This window comes from Vicia villosa, unplaced genomic scaffold (assembly GCF_029867415.1).
Source record: "Vicia villosa cultivar HV-30 ecotype Madison, WI unplaced genomic scaffold, Vvil1.0 ctg.002032F_1_1, whole genome shotgun sequence".
Classification (NCBI taxonomy): Eukaryota; Viridiplantae; Streptophyta; class Magnoliopsida; order Fabales; family Fabaceae; genus Vicia; species Vicia villosa.
The window spans coordinates 405,034-414,624 of record NW_026705820.1 but is presented as its reverse complement, the minus strand read 5'-3'; positions in this window follow the sequence as shown (position 1 = coordinate 414,624).

The window sequence follows — 9,591 nt, the reverse complement described above, 5'->3', positions numbered from 1 at the left end:
TTTGAAGACATTAGGCCAACTGCTACCATATTGCCTAATGAACCAGTCGAAGAAAGCCACTCTACTGACGAATCCCCACCTACCCATCAAGGCAAAAATTTGGAAGAGGATCATCCATTCTCAGGCAGCGATAATGTGAACCAGCAATCACATGACAACGAAGATTCCGCGTCGGAGAAAGATGCTATGGAAGAGATTTCTCAGCCTGAAAAACCAGTTTCTCATGGAACTTCAACTCTTGACGCAAAAACCATTCCTGAGACAACTTCGACGCCTGCCCCTGCAAAGCTTACTCCTTCAGAGCTTGAACAACTTAAGCAAACTGATCCTCTCAGTTTCTTAAAGGCCATTATGAATGTGAATACTCATTCGCCTCCGGAGCTTAATGTCTCAACAGCTGTTACTGCAGACTCTAGTGACAAGGAAGATATTCCCAGTCTTCTTCGACAAATAAAAGAAAGATTCTTTGGGGTCAATCTGATAGATGTTCTCAACCGGGACCCTATTAAGAGCCACAACTTAAATCAACTTCTAAAGAAAGTAGATTTGCTTCAAGTTTCCACAGAAGTTTCAGAGGTAATTGTTCTGCTGGGCTCCCTACTCGAGCAACTCCAAGCTAACATCCTTCGAAGGCAAAATGTCGAAAAAGAGTTATCTGAGACAAAGGCCTCTCATGACTCTTCATGGAATTTTGCTATGGACGTAACGAAACAAGGTGAGGCCCTCAGGCTCAAACATTCAGAAAATTAGAAGGCCATTGATGATTATGAGAAGAAAATCGGCTCTTGGAAACAAGAAATCAAAGTACTCGAGGGCAAGATAAAGGAGGCTGAAAGTTGTCAAGCAGTCCTACAAAAGTCTAATCAACAAGACTTGCTCGAAGTGGTGCAGTCAGGAATGAAACATTTCGAGACTGCACAAAAGTTAGTGCCAGAAATCGAAAGGTTGAAGAAACACCGGGCACTAATTGAACTTCGCATGTCTTCATGGGAGACTCAATATTTGAAGATCAAAAAGGATCTCCCTGAAGATTTCAACTAAATGTTTTCGATCTTGTTACTTATTGCACCTTTATTTTGTAATCGAGGTCACTGTAGACATATAATATTTGTACGCTTGACTCCCTTTTATCTCTATCATATTTGCCATTGTTGATTTAGCAAATCTTTCAATTTCTTGTCAACATATATCTTTAGATTTCCTACAGTGCTTTTATTAAATGCAACATGTAGAACCTGAACATCCTTCGCAGCACTCTTGCCTCTAGACTTGACGTTTCCACTTCTTCTAGCCATAATCATTATTAAAAGTGACGTCACTTTCTCCAAAACGTCGGTTTTCAGACGTGCGTGCATCAGTTTAATGATTACTTCTCAACTTCCAAGGGCGGGAAACGGCGGAAGCCATAACTTCTTTCTTTGGAAAACAAACCGCAGTCCAATCACTCATTGGCAATTAAAACCCACCCTTCAGTATTCCCCTTCTATATAAAGGGTCCAATATCACCTTTATTTCTCATTCATGCGTTTTCTCTCCAAACTAAACACAAAAAAAAGAAAACACACAACTTCTCTTTCAGAACAACTTTCTTACCTTACAATGGCTGAACCTCTCTTCTTTAACGACATCAAAGCCCTCATTAGAGGCGAGTTCAGACTCTCTGAGGATGAACTTGTTCGCCATTTCATCACCATCGAAACCCTGTTTGTTAACCAGGAACTAGACTTCTACTTTGAGGAAGTCCTGGAGGGTGCTATTTACCCCAACATGGTGGCAGAATTCTGGATGAATGCGTCTTTACGCATAGATCCTGAAGGTAGGACCACCATTGATTCTGTTATTCGACACGCTCGTCTCAGCATTACTCCCACCACTATTGCCAATCTGATAAAATGCAATAACTCTGGTGAAACTTTTGATGACAACAGTTTCAGCATGACTACTCATCTCATGCTGAGAACTCTTATGGACAATGACCGCTTTAGTGCCAAAGTCATCAGGATCTGGCACCAGATGCTCGTGGGGAACTTCCAACCTCGGCGGATTGACGAAAACAACATCATGGTTGAAGACTTGGAGTTTATCCTCTGTGGTCTTCGAGGGAAGAAAATTAACATCCCTTTGATGATCTTCAAGGGACTTGTTAAAGCTGTCTCTGCCGGTGTTGACCGTCGAGGGGTTGTGACTTGTCTTCCGTACGGGAGACTCCTTAGCTATATTTTTCTTAAGAAAGGCGTAGTGAGAAGGATGCGTAATTCTGGAGCCATGGATATGTTCGAGGCTGAACCTTCTCCCGTGTTGTCTTTGGACAATTTAAACCAAAGGATTGACTAGCAAGTTTTTACCTTAGGTTTAATCTTTTTATATATATTCATGCCTTCCTTCTTTTTGTAACTTCAGATCCTATTCTTTGGATCTTTTTGTAATGAATGTATTCCCATGCTTGAAATGAAAAAGAATATTTTGGTGTCTTCTTTGATTTTTCTTTCCATAATTCTTCCTGATTGTGAAGCCATTTTGGTGCCTGACCATTTTGGCTTTTCGTAGTACCCTGGGTATCTACGTCTTTGCAATCCTTACTTCGTGCATACTTGGTTTATATCTCTTCAAATATTTCCCGTTTACTCTCAAGATCCTATGATCTTCTGCTAATTCTTCAATTTCATAAGCATTGTTCGAGAATACTTTTAAGATTCGAAAGGGTCCTTCCCAATGTGGGGACCATTTACCAAGTGCCTGATTCTTTCGATCTATAGGTAAAATAACTTTCCAGACTAAGTCATTATTAACAAAAGTTTTACCTTTCACCTTTTTATTATAAGCTCTGGACACTCTTTCCTTTTGCCTTTTTATCATTTCCAGTGCTCGAAGTCTGTCTTCGTCCAAATCTACTAACTCATTCATCATTAACTCCCAGTATACGTTAGGAGGAATGTCTGCTTGTCTTTGTATCCTTACTGATTGCAAACATATCTCAATTGGAAGTACTGCGTCATGTCCAAACGTCAACTGGAAAGGAGTTGTATTCGTAGCTTCTTTTGGAGATGTTCGACAAGCCCAAAGTGCTTGATCTAAAGTCTTATGCCAATTCTTGGGTCTCTTTCCTACACGCTTCTTGATAAGGCCAATTATTATTTTGTTTGCTGCTTCAACCTGTCCATTTGCTTGGGCATAATAAGGTGTAGAAGTAAATAACTTGAAACCTATTTCTCTGGCAAAATCTTGCATTTTTCGTCCAGTAAAGACTGATCCCTGATCAGTTGTTATACTTTCTGGGATTCCAAATCTATATATAATGTGTTTCTGAATAAACTCAATCACTGCCTCTTGATCCACATTTGCCAGTGGTATTGCTTCAACCCATTTTGTGAAATAGTCTATTCCTACCAAAATGTATCTTTGCCCTTTGGATGACTTGGGGTGAATCTCTCCAATCAAATCTAGTGCCCATCCCCTGAAAGGCCATGGTTTTACTATTGTACTTAGTTCGTTCGCTGGAGCGTGTTGGATACCTGCATGTTCTTGGCACTCTTGGCACCCTTTCGCGAACTCTATGCAATCCTTTAGCATCGAAGGCCAATACATCCCATAACGAAACAAGAGCCATTTCATTTTGTGCCCTGCTTGATGTGCACCACATGCTCCACTATGTACGTTCGACAGAGCCAAGTATGCTTCTGCTTCTCCCAAGCATTTCAACAATACCCCTTCAGGAGTTTTCTTGAACAATTCATTTCCCATCAGAAAATATGACAGGGCTCTATACTTGATTTTTCTGTCTGTATCCGTCGAAGGATTTTTCAGATAGTTAATAATTGGATTCCTCCAATCTGTGTCAGCCAATGAATCTATATTTAGTACCTCGAATTGTTCTTTATTGGCATAACCCAATTGTGAATCTTCCAGATCACTTGGCGAAAGTTTAGTAAACATTGCTCTTCCTCTTACTTCAATCAACTCTTCCAACTTTTCTTTTGATACTTTATATCCCGAAGCTAATTGAGCCAAGTCGTTTGCTTCCTGGTTATTCACCCTTGGTACATGTTTTAATTCCACGTATTCGAATTTCTTGAGCAACCTATTTGCGATGATAAAATACATGATCAAATTCTATTTGATGCACTTGTACTCCTTTGTCAATTGTTTGATGACCAATTCGGAGTCTCCTTTAGTTTCGACTCTGGTTGCCCCCAATTCTAACAAAGCCTCAAGTCCAGCAATTAAAGCCTCGTATTCAGCTTCATTATTGGAGCATGATGGACCTTCGATTTTATACTTGAGCTTTGTTGGAATTCCATCAGGAGAAATTATCAACATTCCAATACCAGTTCCCTCTCTATGCGTTGAACCATCGAAATATAACTTCCAAGGTTTCAAATCTACAAAATGCTGATGATTCTCAACCACCGCATGGTCGACAATGAAGTCTGACACAATCTGACCTTTCATTGCCTTGAGAGGCTGAAATATTAATGAATATTCAGTAAGGGCTAAAGCCCATTTGCCAATTCGACTATGTAGTATTGGCTTAGATAACATATGTTTAATAACATCATAATGAGATGAAACGTAAACATCAACTGGCTTTATATAATACTTGAGTTTGATACAGGAGAAATACAAACAAAGGCAGAGTTTTTCTATATCAGTATATCTAGTCTCTGCATCATTCAATACTCTACTTAAGTAATAAATGGCTCTTTCGATGCCATTCTCATCCTCCTGGGCAAGCATGCTGCCTATTGTTTTATCTGATGCTGAAATATATAGGCGCATGTACTTCTTCCCATTTGGGGGAGATAGAATTGGTGGACAAGTCAAGTATTGCTTTATCTGATCGAAAGCTTCTTGATGTTCAGCACGCCATTCGAATTTTCCTTGCTTAAGCCGAAGTAGAGGTGAGAAAGCTTGCGTGCGTCCACTTAAGTTAGAGATAAATCTTCTTAAGAAATTTATCTTACCCAACAATGATTGTAATTCTTTCTTCATGGAGGGAGACTTGGTCTCCATAATGGCTTTTGTCTTGTTTTGGTTGATTTCTATCCCTTTTTTGTGGACTACGAAACCCAAGAAATCGCCTGCCTGCACAAAGAAAGCACATTTAAGGGGGTTCATCTTCAAGCCATATTTCCTCATTCTTTCGAATGATTGGCTCAGATGATCGAGATGACTCATACCCGAGGTAGATTTTACCACAATGTCATCTATATACACTTGCATGAATGTTTCTATGAAGTCGTGAAATATAGAATTCATTGCTCTTTGATAAGTTGCCCCTGCGTTTTTTAGACCAAAAGGCATCACAACCCATTCGTAAGTGCCTATTGCTCCTGGGCAACGAAATGCTGTCTTGGATACATCATCTTCTGCTATAAAAATTTGATTGTATCCCGAATATCCATCCAACATGCTCAAATACTCAAAACCTGCGGCCGAGTCTACTAGCATTTCTGCTATAGGCATGGGATACTCGTCTTTCGGAGTAGCTGCATTAAGGTCGCGAAAGTCTATGCATACTCTTAATGAGCCATTCTTTTTAATTACAGGTACTATATTAGCAATCCACTCAACATACCTTGTAGTTCGGATAAATTTGCACCGTAAGAGTCTTTCGACCTCTGCTTTAATCTTCGAGTGAATCTCTGGCGCGAATCTTCTGGGAGTTTGTTTTATTGGCTTCTTCCCTTCTTTTATTGGTAATTTCAATTCGACTAAGTCTCTTTCGAGACCAGGCATCTCATCATAATCCCAAGCAAAACAATCTCTATTGTCTTTCAACATTTTGATGACCGTTGCTTTCAATTCTGGTTCTAGTTTCGCGCTGATATATGTTATTCTCTTCTGATCATTGTCACCAAGATTGACTTCTTCAAGTGGATCTTGGGCCAACATCTTTATGTTCGACGCCATCGGGTCTTTTTCAAATCCCAACGGTTCTTCGTCGTATATTGCATCTAACCTTTGACTTGGTTCGTCTCCTATGATCCCTTCAACTGGACCCGTATCTTCAGGGAGTTCGAAACTCGTACGTATTTCCAATTCTGATATTCCTTCTTTGGTTAGGACTGTATCTATCTTTGTATTTGATAGGTCGGCTTCGAGAGCCGTTTTTCTTTTGTTCTCGGCCACATAGGCCGAAATCTTTTCGAAGAACGCAGACTCAGACATGATTAATGTCATCGTCCCAGCCCGTTGGCCGTACTGCTGGATAATTCTCCGATGGTGCTGGATCTGGTGGACCATCCATGATCTCCCTATCCCATTGGAATCCATTTGGGTGTAAAGTCAAATAGTACATTGCATTTTTGTTTGGGGTATACATCTCTTCAGCAGCATGACAAGGGCCTATGTTTGCCAAGTTCCTGTCGAAGTTGTTTTTGTTCACCTGGTTGACCTCAGCCATGTAATAACTCTGATCACCTTCGATATTCTCCACTATACCATCTTCTCTCCAAATTGTCACTCTCTGATGCATGGTTGAGGGTACAGCCGCTACTCCATGAATCCATTCCCTACCAAGTAAAAGGTTGTAGTTTGCCTTTGCTGGTATAACCATGAACATGGTTGGCCTGGTAACTGAGCCTACTGTCAAATTGACTTGAACAACTCCCAGAGTTTGTCCTATTTTGCCTTCGTAGTTAGATAAAACCATGTTATGTGGCCTTATATCCGTATCGAACATACCAATTCTTTTTAGCATGTATTGAGGCATTAGGTTCACTGCTGCTCCCCCATCAACTAGGACTTTATTTATGCCCACGTTCTCAATCTTAGCCCTGATATAAAGTGGCTTCAAATGATTCCGCATACCCTCATCAGGCCTTTCGAAGAAAGCATTCTGTTCTTCTACTGCACCGTTATTCAGCACATAGTAACACACGGGTCTGTGTTTTGCCATTTCTTCGATATCAGCCTCTTCACAGTCTTCTACTTCAGTTTCCTGATTAAACTCGTGAGGGAGTACCGAGACAACATTGCAATTCAAGTTTATAGATGACACTCCATCAGAGTCAAAATCATTTGTCATTCTATCCTCTTCTTTCCAAGAATTTGAACGCATCTTGTCTTCTTCATCCAAGAGTTTTTCAGCTTCGAATAGTCTGCGTTCCACCGGAGGTTTGTTCGACTTTGCCCCCTGGTATGGGACTTGGTTGCTACTAGAGTCTCCAGCTTCTCTTGGCCTGTATTCCTTCTGAGCCTTTTTTATTCTCTGATGCCTTCTCCACTGGGACCGAGACATAGGATTTTTTCCTTTATAATTCTCCAACCGATACACCTCTCGATTTGATCTTTGAAATTGTTTCCTATATGCCATTGCAGTTCTACCACCTTGGTCCCAACTTCGCCATTTGTTGGTTCTTGCATCAGCTTGTACCCACCTATCCCTGGGTGCATTTGCAGGGACTTTGAACGTCACCCTTCGAGTCCTAGGATGTGGGCTATCAGGCCTCTTTGTTGGAGTCCAAATGTCGAAACTGTACAGGTTGGGACGCAACCCCTGAGTTTCTTGACTCATGTAACAATACACGCGTTCGAATGATCGTGCTAGCATTTCGTCATAGACTGCCCCACATCTTGGGCAGAGAGCAACTTCAGTGTTTTCTTTGTGGCATCTGACCAAAAATCCTACCAAGCTTTCCTCCATCTTTGGGTACAGTTGTAGTAGGGGATTTGGCTCTCTTCCTGGGTGTTCCCACCTTTCGCGTCGAACCCTTTCGAAGTTGGCTTCGACCCTTCGATTCAGCATGATCGAACACCTTGGACACATCCATTGCTTACCACCATTTCTCTCGTGGCAATTCCAGAGATATTCTTTGAGGCTTTCGGTTCTTGGAGGAACTTCGATGCCCCCATTTTTCCTCGTCAGCCATGTCTCTAGTTCGCCAAATTCAGACACTGGTCGTCTGGCGCTAACCATGTTAACCGCTGCTGGAGGAACTTCAGAGATCTGGATTTTCTGGAGTTTCATCCTGAGGTCTTCAGTGGCCTCGCTGTTTTCTTCCTTCGAGGCTTCAGTTATTTCTGCCTTGGAAGATTCTTCAACATCAGTATTGAAGATTATGTCACTATTTAGGCTTTCAGTAGCCTGCTTTCCATTGAACATTGCTTTAGTCTCCACAACCTCGATTTCAGAAACCTCCACCATGTTGATATCTTCTACCTCGCAGAGGCTGGCGTCAGCAATGTTTAGGGGATTGGTATCGACCCTCATATGACTCTTGGTCTTGTCAGCAAACTTCAACCTTCCATCATTGAGAGCATTTTGAATTAGATCCCTGAAAAGAAAACATTGAGAAGTTTTATGGCCTAAAAACCCATGATATTTACAAAAACCTCTTTTCTTCCGTTGTTCCAACGGAGGAATTTTTGAATTTGGAGGTAGTATCATTTGGCCATCTTTTACCAATAAATCAAATATTTCATCACACTTGGTAATGTCGAATGTATAAGTTTTCTTAGGGAACCTATCATTCTTATCGTTTTCTACTGGATTTTTCCCATTGGCAGGATTTAGCAGTTTGCAAGCATAAGGTGGCGCTTCTTTCAATTCAGCCAAGTCTATTTCGACTTCTTCAGGGCTATATGAGTCATCGAAAGACTCATTCTCAGCATCCTTGGCTTCGACGTATGCCACTCTTTCTTTCTTATAACTTTTATTTGCCCTAGCTTTTTCTGCCTTCAGGCGTTCGACTTGTCGAACCCTATCTGCTAATTGGGCCATGTCCCTAAGGTATTGGGTATCTAGTTTCTTTCTTATTGAATAATCTAGACCACCTGCAGCCATTTCAACAAGTTCATGCTCTGGGACTGTTGTAAAACACCTTGATTTCAACAGACGGAACCTATTTAAATAATCATCAATTGTTTCTGTGAATTTTCTTTTAACACTGGCCAATTCTTTCAAACTTATCTTAGTTTGGCCCATGTAGAATTGCTCATGGAAAAGTCTTTCCAAGTATGCCCATGCATCTATCGAATTTGGTGGCAAAGTAGTAAACCAAATGAAGGCATTTTTTGTCAGTGAACTAGGGAAATATTTGATCCTTAAATCCTCGTTTCCCGCTAAGTCTCCTGCTTCCGTCAAATATCTAGCAATATGTTCCACCGTTGACTCGTTCGTTTCGCCTGAAAATTTTGTAAATTTGGGTACCTTAGTGCCCCTAGGCAATTCTGTTTGCATGATATAATCTGATATAGGGGATGTATAGTTTGGACGTCTAAGTCCAGTACTAAGGCCATTGTTGGCCATAACCCTTTCTATCATGGCAGTTAAGTTATTTTCTGTAGCCAGATTTTCTCTTCTGACTCTTTGAACAATCTCATCTGGGTGTTCGTTCCTACCCACAATCCTTAATCTGGGTTGCTCCTCCTCCGTTTCTTGTCGGACGGGGACAGTTCTTTGATTTGAAGCTTCTAAGTTAATTATTGGAGTTCCTTCGAACACCTCTGTTCTTCGTGAGGGGCCTACATCCCTAGTAGCCGTCCTAGATGATGGAACTATGTCTTGTACACGTTCTAAAATGGGTCTCTCTTCTTGATTCGAAGGCTGTTTGTCTTTCCTTTTAGGTGGCGTTACTCCCATGAATTCTG